The sequence below is a fragment of the Mixophyes fleayi genome, chromosome 8 (genome assembly GCF_038048845.1).
Source record: "Mixophyes fleayi isolate aMixFle1 chromosome 8, aMixFle1.hap1, whole genome shotgun sequence".
Lineage (NCBI taxonomy): Eukaryota > Metazoa > Chordata > Amphibia > Anura > Limnodynastidae > Mixophyes > Mixophyes fleayi.
The window spans coordinates 133,789,801-133,811,013 of NC_134409.1; the positions used below are offsets into that span (position 1 = coordinate 133,789,801).

Below are 21,213 nucleotides of genomic sequence, written 5' to 3' on the forward strand. Positions count from 1 at the left end.
ATCAACTATTTATTGGCTGTAATAGTAATATTTAGACAAGTAAAGTATTAACTTTGTAAAAATATGTTTTATCAACTTAAATGTGTGTGTATGTGTATGTGTATATGTGTGTATATATATGTGTGTATATATATATATATGTGTGTATATATATATATATACACATATATCACCACTCATACTTTAACTTGCACTTGCCTGATGTTTCTGTATTCACACCAGATACTACATCTGATCTGAAGGCTTCACAAGCATTGCACCAACCTACATTACATCTGCTGGCATCATATTCATAGCAGACTCTGCACTCACCAGAGCCCATAACCAGGACACCTCCGCAGCAGCCACTCTCACTGAGCAGCGCCACCTGGTGGCAGGAGGATCTAACAACATGACTGCTGACAAAATACCCAGGAAATGCGAGTTCTACAGGTAATGGTGTCATATGCACAGCATTTAGCAAAGGGGGATCCATAGTAGTTTTGTCAACCTTATAACCAATTTTACCTGGGATATGTTGCTGTGCTCCTGATTTTCCCAAGTATTACTCAGTTGATTACCATGTATTGAATTAAGAAAATGTCTTAATATATGTTTTTCATTTTTTATTAATTTTGCAGGTTACTTTAGAGCAGGCCTGTCCAACCTGCGGCCCTCCAGATGTTGTGAAACTACAAGTCCCAGCATGCCCTTCCAGCTATCAACAGGTTGTCTACTGGCAAAGCATGCTGGGGCTTGTAGTTTCACAACACCTGGAGAGCCGTAGTTGGACAGGCCTGCTTTAGAGCCTGATGCACAATGGGTTTGGAATTGCACTTTCTTTTATCTGCATTGTTTATTTTTCTTCTCTTTTATATTTTCCTACTTTTGCGCCTCCGTTTTTTAGCATTTATTTTCTTCCTTTCTGCTCATTTCTTCATCCCATTTGCCCATCTCTCTTAATTGTACCCTTCTATTTTCACGCTGTCATATGAAAATTGATATATTGTATATGCTATTTCCCATCTCTCATGTTAAGCTGTCTTGTACCTCTTAGCAGTGAACAACATCCAACTCCACAATCCTACTATGATCCCTCAGCAACCGACCATGGATGCAGAGTTTAGGTGCCATACCAGTACGGCTATCCATAAGTCAGAACATCCATGTGGCTACAGTCAGCTAATTCATACTTGCCAACTCTCCCTGAATGTCAGGGAGACTCCCTGAAATAGGGGGGATCTCCCTCACTCCCTGAAGAGTCTGGCATTCTCCCTGATGCTGAGCCAGTACAAGACGTGGTTGGCTTCGCCATCTGTAGCATGATGACACAGTTCAGAAATTGTGTCCTATGTCCATGTATTGATGGCTATGGAGGTGGCCATTTTCATGGAGACCAAGATTTAATCAAAGACTGACAGGTAAGACAACATGACTTCAGTAATGGAGACAGAAATGTAAAAGACCCTTCAGTCTCTAGAGATTCATTAGCTGCTTTTCTTTAACGCATAGTTGCCTACATTCCGGGAGATTCCTGCATTTCTGGGAGACCTCCCGGGAGAGCAGGGCAACCTCCCGGTTCTCGCCCCCACAATGTATAAGGGGCGGGGCTTAATGGCACAAATATTGTGTCATCTTAGCCCCTCCCCCTGCTGAAATTGGCCAAAAATGTAACAATCATTTAGGGTGCGGGGCCAAACTAATGAGATTCGTCAAGCCCGAACCTGCAAACCCAACTCCCCTGGGTTAATTATCACTTTATTCTAGATTTACTTGTTGAAGTACTTACTGTTTGTAGAGCACACACAGAAATAGGTGTAGTAATGTATTTGTTATTGCATGAAAAGAGAAGATATTTGTGAAAAAGAAAATATCACAGAGAATAACATTTCGGTGTAAAATGAGAGAATTTGTTGAGGGTCTGAATAGTTTTGCAAGGCGGTGGCTCAATCCTATGTGCTTCTCGTGTTGCTCTGAATACCTATGTGGGTGGACTATGCGATTGTCGAATAGAATGCAGCTCAGGTAACGGCAACGCAGACTCACCCCCTATGTTCATGCACCCTGTATCCAAGGTATATCCGTATACTAACTCACACACATGTAAAATATAATTAGCAATATAGAATCATATACTGACATGTCAAACCAAAGGAGTGCTATAAAATAAGTCAAATGTCTCTGTTAATAATCTACTCCCCTGTAGCCTGAACTGCAAAATCTTACATGTATCATCCGGTGCTATAAACATACTGTATTTTACAATTTAATTCCTCAAATCTTTTCTAAATATAATGTCAGTGCACAATCCTGATTTGTAATTTTTTGCTCCGTTGCATAAATTCTCCGCTCGGCTCTGCATTTCCAGCTGATAATTTTGTGCTTTTGGAGTCTATAAAAATGGGTGAAGGTAATAATAAGGTGACCTCATTCTCTGCCCTATAATGTTCTAAGGTCTTCTGGGACCCTTAGCAATTCCAAAATCAAATAGAAAGAACTAACTGTACAATGGATGTGAATATTATCACAGATTCCTGACCACTAAAAAGCCAGACGGAGGAAGGAAAAGGACTCAATCAGCTGTCAATCTGGAAGATTATTTTTGATCATGTAATAAAACAGACTCTTATATTCCTGCCTGTTTCCCTTTCATCTCTTTCATTATCTGTTTGACTGCAATAATGTTTTGGAGTATTATCTGAGAATAGCTGAGGATCTTGCATGTCTAATAGGTTAGTGAGTATGTGTTGTCTTGTAGGAGACTGCAGCTCATTTGTGTAAAAACTGAAATGCCCCCAATAACATGACCCTTACTCATTGTCTGCGTTAAAACAATTTCCTTTGCAGCCCTAAGGGTTAAGCGTTTTGCTGAGCACTGCAACATTGTTGCAACAATATAAAAAGTAACAGCTGCTGTGACGAACCTGTCAAGTTCTATTGTAGCGGACTGAGAAAGGAGGGGGACGTGGAGACCCCATACTTATATTTTCAAACTGAATTGATACGTCAGTGACAATTCAGCACATAAGTAGGTAAGTTAAAACATCTTTAATATTTGCTTCTTTGTCCAGAAAGAAACATATACATTAATAACAATAAATTACAAATGACATTATTTTAAATATGGGGATATGTTGTTTTTTTTTGCTTGTGTTTTCTGCTTCCTTTTATCTTTATTTATGAAATGACAAAAGTCATATTGTTTAGAGTCTAAGGGGGGTATTCAATTGACGGCGGGATCGCCGAAAATCCCGCGCTCAAAGAATATTACCGTTAATACGGTAATTACTCGCTGGATTTCAGCTCCCTGAGCTGCGAGCTGAAATCCAGCGAGTAAATTACCGTATTAACGGTATTTACGCGCAGGATTACCATATTAACGGTAATATTCTTTGAGCGCGGGATTTTTGGCTATCCCGCCGTCAATTGAATACCCCCCTTAAAATCTCTGCTTACACCAGCACTTACTGAACAACAGCCAGGTGTCAACTTTATTTCGGATACCTGTGAGAGCACCAGTTGTAGGTTTGCATGCTGACGCTTTTCCAATCCAAGAAATGCAGCCTTCAGAAGCTCTTTTAACATTACACAGTATTAATTAGCATCTCTATCACCAGAGAGTGCTTGGCATCTAATCATATGCAATGGTTATGTCTTGCAATGATCCAATCATTTATTTTGCATCCAGGCTCACAAACCTGTTCATGGACACCTGGGACTTGGCTAATATGGTCTTCACTTGGAGCAGCTCTATTTATCACAAGGCAAACAGGATTATGGTACTCGATTGCCCCCAGGTCTTAAACTCGAAGACCCAGGTGTTCGCTAATAGGACAGAAGTTGATAGATTGTAATGAAACTGGTCAATGTCAGCGATGGCACAGGTGGTCAAACACAGGTCCAACATAGAGGTCAATCAGGGTCAAGGCAAATGGCAGCCCTGAAGTGTACTCTCAGAATACAAACCCAGTTATCATCCTAATAAAACTATCATGTCTAAGTGAGCAATGCCAGGGATGGACTTACGGTGCATTGGCACCAAAACATGCACACTCTCTGTACGTGTACACCACACTACACACCCATTTATGCATGTGCCGAAACAGAAACCAAACGTTTATATTTTGTTGGGCGTCACGCGGGTGCAACAGTTGTCAAGGATGGTTAATCCAATGTATATCAGAAGGTGTTTTAAAGATACAGACTGTACACACTGCCAACCAATCAGAGCTTAGAATGGGGTTTATATAAGGGAATCTGTGCAGAGCCCCTGTCTATGCACCAGGTGGAGCTAAAAAGAGAAAATGGAACAATAAATAAGATGTTTAGGGAAATAATCAGTGCTTTTCAGTGGTTTTATTTAGTGTGGAGGGGATATAATATTTTATATACTAAAAGCAGCCAGACCAGCCCAGCATTGTAACATAAGTAGAATAACCCCTTTGCAGGTATTTCTGTTTTCATATTAACCCTCTAAGCTGATTAGTGTAGGGCGTATTTATAGAAATTACTGAAATCACCCAACTTTTTGTTTGATCAAGAACACTAGATCAGTGATGTAGATAATAATGTATATTTTTTTACACTGTTAATAAGGTTGTTGGCAAGACCACTCATAGACCACTGACGCTTAACCAGCAGAAGTCAGGTGTCAGTCTAGTGACTGTTGGTTACAGCCAGTTACGGTTGTGCTAGGGAATTAGTTGTTATTTAAGAATGACTTGCAATGGATTTGTAGATTCCATACACCCACGTAGTCTGAACATGGAGTATAATACCTTGTGTGTATCTTTGCACGGAGACGTGTAGGACATTATACCAAGTAAATTATCTGTTCACTGCCACATACAGTAACATGCAATTTACAAGGCTTTTAGTGGCAATGAATATGTTTGACAAGCATTGATTGTTCTTTAAAGGGACAGAACACACCAACAATTCTGTCTTGTGCCATTTATGACTTACGTGCATGTGCTAGTTTGGTAGCGGCATCTAGATTTTAATGGGGTGACAGTGACAGCTTCCAATACCTTGACAGTTGGGCAGAGTTACTCTCCTTTGATATGAAGTCATGCACTGTTTTTTTTTGTTATAAAGGGTTGCTATCCTTGGCACAACCCACCATAATTTGCCAGGTGTCCTCTCCACTGCATAGTACATTGATGGGCTCTCCCTTTCCCCGATAACCCCGGCATTACCGGATATCAGCTTAGACTCAACGCCCATGAACAAGAGGAAGTGGGGCAGCACGGTGGCTCAGTGGTTAGCACTTCTGCCTTACAGCACTGGGGTCATGGGTTCAATTCACGACCATGGCCTTATCTGTGTGGAGTTTACAAATTTACCCTAGTCTGTGTGTCTATCTGTATGTGTGTGTGTATGTTAGGGAATTTAGACTGTAAGCTCCAATGAGGCAGGGACTGATGTGAGTGAGTTCTCTGTACAGCGCTATAAATAAATGGTAATAATAATAAAAGTGCTTCTTTACAGCACTGCCAGAATTGAAGCTGGAAGGCTTGTCCTAAGAGGAGCCACAATGATCTAGAGATGAGCAAATCAAATCCATCGTCAGAAGTTAGAAGTTTGAGTTTGCCACATGTATCAATCTCTGGGGGGTATTCAATTGTTGCTTTTAATGCGCTAAAACCCAAAAAAACCGAAAAATATTACAGTTTATACGGTAATATGCGCGTAAATACCGTTAATACGGTAGTTTACTCGCTGAATTTCATCTCGCAGCGAGATGAAATTTAGCGAGTAATTACCGTATTAACGCTAATATTTTTAGAGCGCTCGTTTTCCGGGGATCTCGCTAACTATTGAATACCCCCTATGAATAAATCCTGTTTCTGATGAGATCCAAGGAAAACAAACACCCCTTTCAGAAGAATCAGGTCACCCACAGTAGAGGAGAACATAAAAAACACAACAGTCCCCATCACAAGATGAAAACTCTACAAAAGGTTCCCCCGCTCGTTGCTCCTGCCTCTGTGGGGGAAGAAACGCTTATTATCACCTGTATAGTGACTTGTGTCTGTTCTACACAGCTCTGCCATTCAAACAGCATCTGTCCAATGTTCAGAGCCTGAGTCATTAAGGAGAGCAAAGTAAAAAATAAATAAATAAAGGAGTAAGTTTGCTCCTGGACAAACCATGTTACAAATTACAATACAAGGGGTGCAAATGAGTTTATTACTTTGCACAAAAGATAAATACTGGCTGATTTTTCATGTAGCACACAAATACTTGATAGCTTTATTTTTACACTGAAATGTAAAGTTGATCTAGGACATGCCCTACCCCAACTATAAATCTGTCCCCACATTTTATATTTACCTCCCCCTCCAATGCAACATGGTTTTGCCCAGGTACAAAGTTACTCCTTTTTTATGCTTTGTTTTCCTTAATAACTCAGGCCCTTAGTTTACTGTGCATAGTGTACATATGACATCTTCATAGGGTAAAAACTTATATACTGTATATTGAATGCATTATTTGTGTAGGTGTCAGTAAGTAACAGTATATTAAACTGAATCAAAACTTCTTGGTGAAATTCATCTTTCACTTCAAACATCTGTTTTACCCATCAAAATTATATAAAGCTACATAAAAAAACAAAATCTATGAAGTTTAAAACAAAAAAAATGTAAACTTAGAACAACAAAAGTTCTAAAACACTGCTGACAAACACGCTCCGTAGCTCCCATTCACGACAGAGTGGAGAAAGTCTGCTAAAAAGCCATTCCTAAATCTGGGTACGCACTACACGGTTTTCGGCCAATAATCGGCTCAATCAGCCGACATACGACCACTCGTTCAAAAGTCGGGTCAGTGTGTTGTCACACGATGGTCGAAAGTCTGCCCAAGTGGACGATTGTCGCCTCATTTGGTTGGTCGTACCATTAAATATTTTTGTTCCAATCTTGCTTCCATTGTGTAGTATGTATAAGTTTCTGACCGATCCACAACAGTGAGTACGAAATTACAGTCATTGCTCACGACAACATGGCTGTAAAAAGTCGCTAAAGGGACGTCCGCTCTTCCCTTTATTGTTCTAAACAAGGCTAGTGTGTATGCAGTCCATGGACCGAGCGATCGCATGTAAAATCGATCGGCATAAAAAGTTGGTGGAAAATTCTGTAGTGTGTACCCAGCTTTAGACCTGTTGGATCACTGAATTGAATCTTAAATAGCTAAACGCAGGATAAAACCTGCAGTGTTTGTATCTGAATCTATTAAACACAACAATACCCATATTTACATTCATTACACACCTCCTGCTCTCTGCATTTCAATCTTCTACCCAGTCCCTGACTCCAGTATCAAAAGGTTGCTGAATCTCTTCTTCTCCTGGATGGTGGTCGAGTCCTCACCAATGTAAAACTCAGTAGTAGTTACTTAGCAAAAGCAGAGAATATTATAAGCCTGTTTTGATAAATATTAATAGTGTCTAATTATAATATGTAAAAATTTTACTGGTTTAGTTACTAATGAACAATACATTGAATATGTCCCTCACTATAATAGTGATCAGTTATACTGATCTGTCATGCTATCTAGTATTCCAGCTCTGATTGGAGATCAATTAGTATTGTCAAAGAGAGAAAACATGGTAATCATTGTGAAAATGAAAGCCACCCTAGACAATTCAAAGTTTTGAATGATCAGAGATTCCTTTATTAATAGCAAAGTACAGATGAACTCATCATAGAGCACTCAGGCAGAGCCAGAAGTGAAGTTGTATACACATCCTGCAAGGGTGTAGACAGGGCCTCAAATTTCCCATCTTTATTGAGAGCAGAGTGAGTGGTGGGGGGTGAGGTCTAGGAGACCAATTTTCCTTTGGGTACACTGTTCCGCCCCTGAAGTGAGCTCAAATACTGATGAACTAACAAAGCAGGGTTATAAAAGGAACTGCTCAGGAAACTGCCGTCAAACGGACAGACATTAAAGACAGATGACTTAATGAGTATTGATGATTGTAAATGAAGAGTAAGTCAAATACTTGTAAGCTTTGAAATTATTGTTTTTTATGAGGTTCTGTTGCTCAAAAACGAGACATCAGTCTAAAAGCCCAGGTATCTAGGCTTTAAACCCCAACAGGGCCTTTAAGTGATTCTAGCTAAATCCGGAGTTGCTTCTCTCTATTACTACACTATCTGGGCGCTGTTTGATTCTACTGCTATATTATTCATACTAATAAATGCACAAAAAAATTAGGTCCCCTGTGCTGATGTCAATGTATTTTACTAAATGTTTACATAAAGATACCCTAAAAATAAAGACTGTATACAAACTGGAGAGGTATTTTCTTTGCAGTGATAATAGAGATATGCATGGTGGTATTTTTCTCTACTGGTGTCATAGCTACTATTTAAAAATAGAATGGTGGCTCTTGTAGCAAGAGAGCAGATAATGTGACCTTCCATTATATTATACGTAGTTGGCACTGTGGCAGAACATGCATTATTAATCATATACAAATCTGCGTCTGGGGAACATTGTGGAGAGAAACGTGGTAAACACAGAGTGAGAGTTTCCTGCCTATAAACCTGTCCGGCTTTATTGTCGTATCACAAATCATCGCACAAACACTGTTCCACTTACGCAATGATAACTGTCTATTTAACACCTATAAACCTACAAATATCAAATATTATGGGTCTATACTCGATAAATCTCCAGGATCTGTTCTGTTTTTACAACCTTTACTTTCATTCTTAACGGTCTTAAAGTTTACCTGTCTACGTGCAGGCAGCCGGTTAGCGGGCTTAAGCAATATTCAAGTGAATGCAACCTATCAATCAAGTCCATGCCTCGTGCCTCAGAAATGTCACTAGTTCCTAGTGCATTGATAGGCTGCACTGCCATATTGTCAGAACTGCCCACAAAATAACTTGCCTAATGTTGTAAATGATGTCACTGGTTTCTGGCTACGCCCACCCTGTGCCTCAGTGATGTCACTGGTTTCTGGCTACGCCCACCCTGTGCCTCAGTGATGTCACTGGTTTCTGGCTATGTCCACCTTGTGCCTCAGTGATGTCACTGGTTCCTGGCTATGCCCACCTTGTGCCTCAGTGATGTCACTGGTTCCTGGCTACGTCCACCTTGTGCCTCAGTGATGTCACTGGTTCCTGGCTACGTCCACCTTGTGCCTCAGTGATGTCACTGGTTTCTGGCTACGTCCACCTTGTGCCTCAGTGATGTCACTGGTTCCTGGCTATGCCCACCTTGTGCCTCAGTGATGTCACTGGTTCCTGGCTATGCCCACCTTGTGCCTCAGTGATGTCACTGGTTCCTGGCTATGCCCACCTTGTGCCTCAGTGATGTCACTGGTTTCTGGCTATGTCCACCTTGTGCCTCAGTGATGTCACTGGATCCTGGCTACGCCCACCCTGTGCCTCAGTGATGTCACTGGTTCCTGGCTATGCCCACCTTGTGCCTCAGTGATGTCACTGGTTTCTGGCTACGTCCACCTTGTGCCTCAGTGATGTCACTGGATCCTGGCTACGCCCACCCTCTGCCTCAGTGATGTCACTGGATCCTGGCTACGCCCACCTTGTGCCTCAGTGATGTCACTGGTTTCTGGCTACGTCCACCTTGTGCCTCAGTGATGTCACTGGATCCTGGCTACGCCCACCTTGTGCCTCAGTGATGTCACTGGTTTCTTGCTACGCCCACCTTGTGCCTCAGTGATGTCACTGGTTCCTGACGCCCACACGGGGTGCAACTAGAAAACGTGTTGGCCCCAAAACTGTGATGGGGCTCCCTGGGCACCATCATAAAGTCATACACACCATGACATCTGCCCCAGTCATTGTCCGACAGTGCACAGAATCTACAGTACTAGTAATATGGTACATTAGTCTTCTTTCCGGTTACTTGGCGGAAGCGCCTTATAGGTTCTTACTACACTCTGTAGCTGTTGGTCCCACAAACTAAGGAATTCAACTGAATTCACATAGTTCTGGCATCTTTGATTATACATATTATATACAGAGATGTCAAAGGACCCATTGATGTATTATTTCTAGATGAAATGACTGTACATTTGGACATTGAGGTTGCACTATGCTCTCTCTGCCTCGTGGGCGATGACATACAATATATGTCGCTATATATTTAAATTAAACACCCTCCTATTGGCTGATAATGGGGAAGAGGGAAATTGTTTTAAAATGATTTAGGTTTATTTGAGCTCATGCTGTGCGCTTGTTACCTTGTGTCAGAGATAGGCTGGGAGTGTCGCATGTTAGACGAAATTGGCGATATTCTGAGAAAGAAATCTGAAAATGAAAATGAAAGGGAGGTATATTTTTTGTCTGTGATTTCTTAAGGAAATAGCTTCTTCTATTTTTTACAGTCATTTGTTCTTCTATTCAGAGAGGGGAACATCCTACTTTTCAAGGTAGGGTGCTGATTTAGCCAGAAACATTCTGTAAAACACTAAATACCGTGTTTTGTTGTGGCACTAACTAAACCTACTTAATCCATGCCTATGAAGTGGCAGAAAAAAATGGCAATATAATGTTCCAGACTATGGAGTATAAGGTAGGATAAGCCTATGGACTGTTTAAGGCAGAAGTGCTCAAACCCAGTTCTCAAGAGCCACCAACAGGTCATGTTTTCAGGATTTCTGTCTGTAGATACAGGTGGGATAATTACTGACCCAAGAAAATAGATGAACTCACCTGTGCATGACTAAAGACATCCTAAAAACATGAACTGTTGGCAGCACTTGAGGTCCGAGTTTGGGCACCTCTGGGTTAAGGCAACATTTTCATAGAATATCTTCCAAGGAAGCGTTTCCCGAATCCAGTCCTCCATTCATTACTGACTGACACAGTGTAACAGGTCAACAGGTAGTATAATTATGTCCCGTGTGACCTGGAAAACCTGCACTGTTAGGCCCCCCTGAGGACTGGATTTGGGAAACACTGTCACAAAAAGTTGGTTTTACTCTATATAGATTCTTGTTTATAGGACTTTACCTGGTTTCTATGATGATGCAAATAAGTCAGCTTGCAAAGGTCACCATTCAGTGCAGTTGCCATTGTTTCTCTTCTCTTCCCCGTGCTACAATTAGTGAAATAAATTCCTTGAGATTACAAATTCCCAATCCCTTGGTAACATTCAGTAGCACCACTTCTGACAAAATCCATGGTTGTAGGTGCAGCCTGTAGGGAAAGAATACGTCCTAAACAAAACGCAAAAAAGAAAAAAATGTTAAGAAATTAAAATAAAACAATTGTCTGCATCTCTAAATACAAGTACAGCCACGGCCAAAAAATCATTAACGGGACTTTAACATCTTCTTGTTAAATCATTATTACACTCCTGTGGCCATTGCACATATGGAAACAATATATCCATATGAAGCTTTCACCAACCCAAATTATTTATTTCGTTATAGTCATTCCCCTATTACAATGCGATTATTCTAATTATATTAGAACCTATGCCTGGCTTCCGTTAAAAGGCGAGTGTCATAATGTTACATTTCAGGATGGTTGTAACAATCGAGGACTAAAGAACAGACACGAGAGAAAAGAGAATGATTTTCTTTAAAGTTCACACTATAGGTATCTGTAATTGTTCCATCTTTGATCTTTTTCTCCAAATGTATTGAGCCATATGGTCCCTATTGAGAACCAGGGGCGATAGATACTAGCATATGGCTGTGATTATCTGTATTCAGGTATTAGTGGGATTTAACACTAACAAATGGTATATTTTGTAAAAAAGGAAATCACTCCCCTCCCCCAGGGACATTACAAACAGGCTCCGGGTAATTCATTTCAAATATTTTTTTACATTGATTTATAGCAACTTATTTGATGTACTGGTGCGTGGTTCTAGCACTAGGATAACGATAATTACTAGAAATATCCTCATTTGTTAGTGTCAGTTATGACTTTGTACTGTGTGTCTGTACATGGCAAAATCAACTATAAATGCAGTGACCTTAGTTTTCAGATCAAGCCCCAGGTCTTCTGAGAACCTAGCAATTCCCCTGTCCCCTAGCCCCCCAGCCCCCCTCCACCAAAAAAATACTCTATTTTTCGGTGACTGTTAACCCCAATCACAGAAAATACGACACTGTCATCTCTCCGCACTTTTTACTTTAGCTGTAATTTATATTCTATGAACAGTTACACAATTTTATCACCATTATATAAGCCATGTAACTTGTATGGTAATAAGAGGAAAAGAGGCATAGTTTAGAATCCAAACTAAACTTCTAAACATCTAAACTTTAGATGTACAACAAAAACAAAATCATTTTTATAGACCTGGCAAACAATTTAAGTAAAAAAAATACACATAAAAAATATGACAGCAATGATACTCAGATACTCAATCAAAACGAGGCTCAAAGTCAAAAGTATTCTGAATTTATTGTAGTAAAAATCATTAAAAAATCAAAATGTGCATTTTATTTCATGCTGTTTTCTATTTATTAAATATTTTTCGCTCTTTCTGATTCTGACCAAAAATATCTCACAATTTTATTAACTATTTTTCTTTATTACTAAGTTTGCGTTTCTTATATGACCGGCTCCCATGTGGTTAGAAGCTGATCATTCACTTTGAAAACAAGCAATCTTTTATATGAATATGGAAATGTCTGAGGACTTAGGGGTATATTTACTAAACTGCGGGTTTGAAAATGTTGAAATGTTGCCTATGGCAAGCAATCAGATTGTAGCTGTCATTTTGTAGAATGTATTAAATAAATAACTACAATCTGATTGGTTGCTATAGGCAACATCTCCACTTTTTCAAACCTGCAGTTTAGTTAATATAGAGTTATGAAACTTTATCAAAAGGAAAAGTGGAGGTGTTGCCCATAGCAACCAGTTTCTAGCTAACAGTGTTCTAGAATGTACTGGATAAATGAAAGGTAGAATCTGATTGGTTGCTATGGGCAACTCCTCCACTTTTCCTTTTGAAAAGGTTTTATAAATCTACCCTAAGTTCTACATGTCTGTGGTAGCATAATTCTGAGGTCAACATAGCTGTGAATTTATATATAACAGTAGATATAATATATAAGCCCCGCCCCCCAGGAAATAAAGAAAACAACATGTTTTTTAATGGCTCTTCACCCTTTGATAAATCTGATCATTTGATAAAATAATATTACAGAAATGGGTGTTGGACAGTGGGGTGTAAACACATGGGAAACGCAATGACAAAGTGTCTAGTGTGGCACTACAGGGGTGCATTCATCCTGCTCCTCCAGAATCCTAGATATCAGCAACATTTGTTATGGAGGCATTAATATACTCTCTAGGACCTTGACGCAGTCAGTAATACAAATCTGTGAGACGGAGGAAAAGATAGGCTTGAGTGTCTTGAATAAGAGATCCTTTCAGTGAAAACTTAATCTGTGATGGGCTGCAGCCATGAACGAGTTAATCCTGAAGTAGAGGCTGCACCTGTTCATTCTAAGTGATAAAAAGCCTCTTTCACTTACAGCATTTAGTGCAATTAAATCATCTCTCCCAAGATAAGGATCCTTCAGATTCTTATCTGATTTACAAGAAGGTTCAGTCAAGGTGCAAATGACAGACATTAAAAAGGCATTCAACACAACAGCACAATGTAGCTGCAGATTCCTAGATAAGGGATTTAAAGGACAGCAGTTTCTTTTACAACTTGTCGGTGAGTCGCGGTTTAGAACTCAGTGGCAGGAATACTTTATGTCAGGAACTGAATCTGTGCTATAAAAAGTGACAGGTCACTTTGTAAGTAATTACTTAATAAAACCGGACTCTGAATTTGGGGTATTTTGTAAACTAGCTTCAGGTCGGTAATCTTAACCTTCCTTGACCCCCTGAAAAACACCCCTGCTTTAAAAAGAAAAACAACACTTTTTTGATCACTGTTTACGTTAACCAATTACTTTATCTTTTATCTTGCCGGTTCCTAGGAGGATGGCCCCGTGACCACCATTAGCTCCTCCCCTCTGTGCCTCCCTTATTAGGAAGCTTCGGGAGGCTGGATTCGTCAGTCTCGGTGGTAGTGGCCTTCTGACTAAAATCAAGTGTAGTTTTTCCTAATCCGGAGGGACCGGTCACCCTTTTGATATAAGGAGCAGACTACCTTGAGTCAAGGCCAAAAGGCCGGTTGCATTGAGCCCGCTGTACTACGGGCCCCTGGGTAGAACAGGGCCCAGGGGTGTCTGTGGCTTATTATGCACAGAATAAGCTACAACCACAATGCACTTCATTTTTCTAGGCAAAACTATAATTTCTTTGCCCTGGTCTCATGACTGGGCAACAAAAATGTTTAACCCCATCAGCCGTAAGGACTGGGACTTTGGTCACTTTTTATTTGTTATCTATTTATCTTATTGACATAAGCACTTATGCACTATGCACTTTTTTAAGTTTTTCGTTTGTGTGTTTTTACATTTTTGGAGTTGTCGGAGTTGCTCCTCCTTCTGGCCGGAGCTGAACAGCCAGTTCCTTAGGGGAAGCTACAGCCAAACTTGGGTAAAAAGGGGCTGACCTGAGTGTTGTGGCAGAGGTGGGCCTGAAGACCCTTACCCCCCTAAGATGGCCTTATGACTTTAGGTGTTGGGGAGGAATGGGGTTCTTTCCCTTTTTAGTGGGGCAAGGAGAACAGATGCGTGCCTTATGTAGTAGTTTATATTTGGAGGCAGTCATTTTGTGGACTGAACCAATATTCTCGGGAACTCAGCCTATCGGTTCACAGGAAATTAGTGACATCACTGAGAGGCACGTGGTTTGATTTTTAAGGATGACAGTGTATATTTTAATTAAATCAGGTAAAGGAGTCACCGTCTCTGGGGTAGATAGGAATTGCCAGCAATCACCACATACCAGACAGAACAGGGATCCATTCAGACAACACAAGAGATGGATTCCTATTGGTCCACAACTCTCATAGGCTGTACCAATAGCCACTCGATCCCACCCCCATAGCCTGCACTCATTGCGGCCTGAGATTACTGTCTGCGGCCCTGTCTGAAGCTTGTACTGGATAAACTGGGGAAAAACAGCCACTCGCCAACATCCACATCTGATAATATAGAGCAGGCCTGACCAAGCTGTGGCTCTCCAGGTGTTGGGAAACTACAAGTCACAGCATGCTTTGCCAGCTATCAGCTGGCTATCTACTGGCAAAGCATGCAGGGGCTTGTAGTCAGTCGGCACTTACACCAGCCCTGTAGCTGGTGCAAGTGATACTGCTGAAAAACACGTACCTGAGGCATGCTCTGAACTTGAATCTGCCGCATGTGCGTGCGTACGCCCTCAGCACACCCTTACTGTACATTGCCGACGTTAGTCCGCCTCTATTCCGCCCTTCAAGCTATAGGGAGTCGTAATTGTCATTTGTGTGCGGACATAAATTGCATATAATTGCGTTCACTGGCATAAGTCCCGTTCTGGCCAATGCGCAGAGATACGGCAAGCAACAGGACTTGAGATGAATCAGGCCCATAATGTTTATAACCGTACACTGCATGGACATTAAACAACATTATACAATGGAGACAAAATAAAGCCAGGCCCCTGATCCACTTAAACAATGGCCCAAATCTGCTCACTCCCATTGTCTTTGAGGCCACACACCCTTTCTGGCTCACCCCTTTTCTGGTTGAATTTGGGACTTTTGGCAGATATGCAAATAAATCAGGGCATGTATGTAATGCTGGCCTCACATATGAAATTGTCTCTGGGAAAGCGACTTGATCACCAAGTGAGCTGAGTTTTGACCAATTGTAGCGGACACAAAATGACAAAGTGTGACGCAATCCGATCGTTCATTACAATCACACTACAAACAAGAGATCAGAAAACAATAGATTGGAAACAATCAGGTTATAATGATTATATTGATCTGATTCGTCCTGAACAATCAATTTACCAACCCGACCAATCAATGTTATGTTCGCTATGATCCACTAAACATGACTGTTTTATTTACCCACAGACAGGAAGGGTTTACACTTGGTCCTGTCAATGAATATGTCCTTAATTAGCAAAGTTTACCCTTTATACTTACGTTATACACCGCTATCCAACAGCTCCTACTCCATTCATGTTACTACAACATCAGGGTGGTTCATAAAGTCTAATTAGTAAACAACAAATACTTAAAAGTGAATAAATGTATATTTTGAAAAACAGTTTTTGTGTTGCCCGATAAACTGTACTGTCCTAAACTGTGCCTAGTTTTCCTATATGATAAAGATCAAGGTAAGATTTTGTGATGATTGGCTCAAAAAAGTTTGCGCAATTCCCATTATTACATCCCTGTTACTGTTTACTGAGGTGGGTGGGGCTTCATCACGTGATTTGCATCATGTCCTGCACCCTCTTTTTAGTTTACTATTCATTTCCTGACTTCCTGCATTGTAGTTAGGACATACTTGCCAACTCTCCCTGAATGTCAGGGAGACTCCCTGAAATAGGGGTGATCTCCCTCACTCCCAGAAGAGTCTGGCATTCTCCCTGATTCTGAGCCAGTACAAGACGTGGTTGGCTTCGCCATCTGTGGCATGATGACACAGTTCAGAAATTGTGTCCTATGTCCATGTATTGATGCCTATGGAGGTGGCCATTTTCATGGAGACCAAGGTTTAACCAAAGACTGACAGGTAAGACAACATGACTAATGGAGTAATGGAGACAGAAATGTAAAAGACACTTCAGTCTCTAGAGATTCATCACCTGCTTTTCTTTAATGCATATTTGCCTACTCTCCCGGAATGTCTGGGAGACCTGTAATTGGACGAAATTGTGACAATCGTTTAGGGGCGTGACCAAAATGATTAGATTTGTCAAGCCCCACCCCCACACGCCCACCTCCCCCGGGATCTCCCTGAAGCCAACGAGGAAAAATTGACAAGTATGAGTTAGGAACACTATACAAATTCAAAACTGTCCAGATTTTGAAGGGACAGTCCTGATTTTAGAGCTCTGCCCCTCCTTCCTGATCAAGAACCAGGGGGTGTGGCCACACCCCCACCGCAGCATGACCACGCCTTCATCGCAGTGTGCGCACTTCTCCTTTTTCTGACACTCAGTATGCAAATGAGTCATGTGACACAAATGGGCAGGACCTGTTTAAAAAGAACTTGGGAATGGGATAGGTGGATCCTGCTTTAGGGAAAATATTCCAGCAGGATTTTCATTCCTAATGTGTCTCCTGTTTGTGTAAATGTCAAAATGACACAACCTTTAAAATACCCTGCATGTACTCCTTGCTGTCAGTGCTGAGAGACATGTTGGCATTTCATACATCAATAAAGGCAGAATTATGAAGCAAAACTTCATGTTTTATACCTTCATTTTTTCATTTTCTAAACCGACATTAATGATGTTACCCCATCGTAAGGAACAGTCTGCCTAAGTAATCCATAACGCTGCCTGCTGCAACAGATGTGGTCATAGTTAATAAGCAGGGAGAAATAATGGCGTTTATTTTACATTTGCAACAGATCTAGCACATCTTGCGTACAATCTGGATTCACGCTAACAACTGTAATGGCACTGTAGCCTTTCCCCCGCTTTTCCGTGCGAGGAAGGTTTGAAGCCCCAGTTACATTACAGCGGCTGCACAAAGATTTCTTTCCCTTATATATTTGTGCAATTAGCAGAGAAGTCACGTAGATGCTTATTTAGGATTTAAAACAACCAAAAAGGAAAAAAAAAAAAAAGTGTACGTGGGTGGTTCTCTTTTCCCCCCTCTCCTCCTCGCTGCGTCTCCATCCAACACGTGCAACAATTAATGGAGAAAATAAAGAGTGGCGTAAAATAATGAGGTGCATATAAGGCGCTCAGCTGGGGGACTGCAGGTTAATTGCACGGGCGCGGTATATGCTGCTGATTAGTGTGTTTGTAACAGGCTTTGACAAGTGAACTTTGACCCACGGAAACAATGGTAAATGCCTCCAAAACCACCATTTAATATGCTCGCAATATTGTAAGATTTAAGCTGCGCACAAAGGCTTGATGCGGAATGAAAGGGGAGGGGGGCTACAGCTTTCATCAGCTTATTCTCCTTTGAAAATCCTCTGGTTTGTGCTGGCTGTCGGATTGTGAATTGCAAGTGTGGCCGTTTTGTGCAGAGCTGACAATGCAACGGATCAAAGACGCCAATCACAGCACAGGGTTTAAAAGCCAATGTTGTATTTTAACTTTTCAATATTTTGAAGAGAACTGTCCCCATATCATTGGGTTTGACAGGTCTTTGTACCTAGGTGTGTTCTGCTTTCACTACCTGGAATGTACAATATACTCAGGGGCTGGCTGGAAAATTTTAGACTCGTCTCAGCAGCCCATTATGAACATTTTAAAGGAAAACAAATCACATGAATGACTGGTTGGCCCAAAACTAAAGGTTTCTCCTTTCTCTGGCAATAGACCTAAACATAACGCTAGAGAGAGGAGAATTTTTTAAATAGTGTTTACTTATGGTGGCTAGTGGGCGGTAACTATCATTCTGTATCGCGCATATCGCAGCTATTTATCATGCTTCTATCCTATTGGATAACAGAAAGCCTTACACCAGTAACATAACCCTGCAGCGGAAGCAGAAAGTGGTCAATCACTTCCAAGTACAGCTATGGCGCACACGTGGCTAACATTGGCGCATACACAGTGATGTGATTCGGAGAGGGATCAGGTGAAGCCTCTCCGGCGATTGGACTCAAATTTAAAAACATAAGTAACATCATCCTGAGATTAATTGCAGTCTGTCGCTGTCACCATAGAAGTCTATGGGAATGGTGTTAATCTGTGGTAAATAGGTTGAGGATGGAAAAAAGCTAATAAAATATGTTGCAGTCAAAAAAGGTGCTGTAAACCATATCAAATAATCAGATTATGGGGTCTGATTCATTAAAAGCCAAGCCTGGTCTAGTGGGACAATCCCGAATTTTGGTGACTGTCTAATCTAAGAGTCAGGGCTAGACTGTGTATTCTTTATACACACACTGCATTCCTTATATTCTACACTATGGTGCTAGCTGTCCTTCGTTGGCTGACCACTCCCCCTCTAGTGTCTGGTCCCGCCTCTATGATGGCTGGCCACACCCCCTCTGGTGGGCCCTTCATGCCCCAGTCCGACACTGGGTCTAGGTGCTATCTGCTCTAACAGGCACTGCAGGATATGTATAATACATCTGTGGAATATAAAGTACCATAAGAACGCACAGAAAAATATTCAATTAATGTCACCTGTTAATAATATAGTCATTAATGACAAAACATACCCTCTTCATGAAATACATCTATTATGATGCTCTTAATGTCTACTGCACATAAACTAACTTTTACAGTTGCTCCTGATTGCAAACACATGTTCTAGCTGTATACACAGCTGTCATCACTAGTAATGAGCACTTACACCTGACCTGTAGCTGGTGCAAGTCATAAGACAGAAAATAATGTACCTGTGAGGTGCCAGAAGCATGAATCGGACGCTGCTGTGTACGCTGGAGCTTGGCACGCCCTTACTGTACACCGACTACGTGCATACGCCCAGTACCCTCCTCATGCCTCACAATGCTGGGTTCATGAGTTCAATTCCCGACCATGGCCTTATCTGTGTGGAGTTTGTATGTTCTCCCTGTGTTTGTGTGGGTTTCCTCCGGGTGCTCCGGTTTCCTCCCACACTCCAAAAACATACTGGTAGGTTAACTGGCTGCTATCAAAATTGACCCTAGTCTGTCTGTGTCTGTGTGTGTGTGTGTGTGTGTGTGTGTTAGGGAATTTAGACTGTAAGCCCCAATGGGGCAGGGACTGATGTGAGTGAGTTCTCTGTACAGCGCTGCGGAATCAGTGGCGCTATATAAATAAATGATGATGATGCCGCCCATGAAATCGTAGGGTATAGTAAGGGTATTTTGAACTCGAAGATGAATTGGATGTTCTTGCGTTCACTGGCCTACAGTCCGGTTCTGGTTATGCGCAGAGCAATTTAACACAAAATACGGCACATATCTGCATTTACAATCTTTAATGAATCAGGCCCCAATGCGTTTATTCTAGTGGTGCTTAGAAAATGAAAGAAAAAGAATGATTGGTTGTGTTTGGTTATAGCAACTTTTCCATGCACCAGTTTCCCCTTGTCTTGTTCAGCGGTGCACACTTGCTCTATAGAGGCAGTCATATAAAACATGTTAAGGCAAAAATTGCAGTTTTTGCTTTTTTTAACAGTTTTTTTTGCTTTGCTTTAAAAACCGTACTGTTCTTTTCTTCTAACATGGGTCCCCTGCAACCCACTCGGACATTATTAGGTTCCACGTATATACGTCTGAAGTCATTCCTGTGGGTTAGGAAACCCCCTCCTCTTCCAAGAGGAATGGTCATTACCTAGGAATCACCCCTGGAGCTTACAACACAGATCAAAAGTCATTTAACACGAAAGAAAAGTCAATGGAACCGGATTCGTATAAATCCCCCCTAGGTCTAACAATCTGTTTTTTTCCTCCCAAACTGACCCCTTGAGAGTCTAAATCACTGTGAATTAGATTTTCAAATAAGCAGTGTATCTTTGTAAAGAAAAAAGCTTCTGATTTAAAACTCCCGCATGGTACATATGAAACGGCACCAATTTCTCTGCCCCAGATCTGAATCACCAGCTGTTACAAACTGAACTTAAAAGATTAACCACAGGTAATTGGTTTAATAAATCTCACCCCTCCATCCCTGGTGGCATTTTTAGAGGTCGCTGGTATTACCTGGCGCCGGAAACTCGAAGTGAAAGGGGTTAAACGCTGCCAAGAGTGTCCAATTATCATTTCAATCCGCACGGATGCCAGGAAACGCGGCTGCCATATTGCTTGAAGCGAGGAGGATCGAGAGAGGAAATACAACGTCGGAATAGACTGACATCTGCTATTAGACACTACAAGCTGTTCTTATATTATTTCCAAACAGGGGTTTACAGGAGAAAGCCAAAGGGCAGATAGTGCTTGCAGGCGGAGAACGGGGAACCGCATTGCTATTTATTCACTGAAGTTTTCCAGCTTTAAACCAAAAGCAGAATTACATCAAATATCTCCAGGCCAGGGTTGGCATTACCTCCTCTACACTTGCCAAGTTTAATGTTTGATATCGTTGGTTCAAACTGACCTTCAATGTCATCAACATTATCATTTAATTATATAGCGCCAGCAAATTCCGTAGCGCTGTACCTTTTACTCTACTGCAGGACACGCCCGGCCAATCTTGTTGAACAACAACACTTATT

General features: G+C 41.2%; 1 long non-coding RNA gene across 1 annotated transcript in view; it reads right to left on the reverse strand.

Moving 5' to 3' along the window:
- Positions 1 to 11,172, reverse strand: part of LOC142099786 (uncharacterized) — a 365,154-nt gene extending 353,982 nt beyond the window's left edge. Inside the window, exons 1-2 of the long non-coding RNA XR_012678610.1 lie at positions 10,971 to 11,172; positions 10,199 to 10,265 (exon numbers count right to left, since the gene is read on the reverse strand). This is a non-coding gene — a long non-coding RNA (uncharacterized LOC142099786). The remainder of the gene's footprint in view (positions 1 to 10,198; positions 10,266 to 10,970) is intronic.
- Between the last annotated feature and the right edge of the window lie 10,041 nt (positions 11,173 to 21,213).